The sequence below is a fragment of the Tupaia chinensis genome, unplaced genomic scaffold (genome assembly GCF_000334495.1).
Source record: "Tupaia chinensis unplaced genomic scaffold, TupChi_1.0 Scaffold113270_1, whole genome shotgun sequence".
In the NCBI taxonomy this organism is placed as follows: Eukaryota; Metazoa; Chordata; class Mammalia; order Scandentia; family Tupaiidae; genus Tupaia; species Tupaia belangeri.
Window position 1 is genome coordinate 1 of NW_006173554.1, and position 289 is coordinate 289.

Genomic DNA, 289 nt, shown 5'->3' on the forward strand with positions numbered 1-289 from the left:
TTGTCATCCTCGCACAGAGCCATGCTGATCTTCTCTGTATGGTTCCTGTGTTAGTGTCTGTGCTGCCCAGCGAGCACTGATTGGTGATGTCTAGCATTTCTTTACCCGGCATTCACACCTTTCTCAAGGCTTTGAAGTTTTCTGGTATTACTTTTTTGAGTAAACTTCTTACTTCTTTGTTATGTACAATTTTCTCTTAAATACCAGTAACTCTCAAAGTTGGTTTTGATGCTATGTGCAGAATCTGTAAACTTTCTCTTTTGCCCCATATTCTCTTTACTGTTTTTTT

General features: G+C 38.8%; 1 pseudogene; it reads right to left on the reverse strand.

Moving 5' to 3' along the window:
- Nucleotide 1: 1 nt before the first annotated feature.
- LOC114010108 (uncharacterized) lies at nt 2-77 on the reverse strand (annotated as a pseudogene).
- Nucleotides 78-289: the final 212 nt, after the last annotated feature.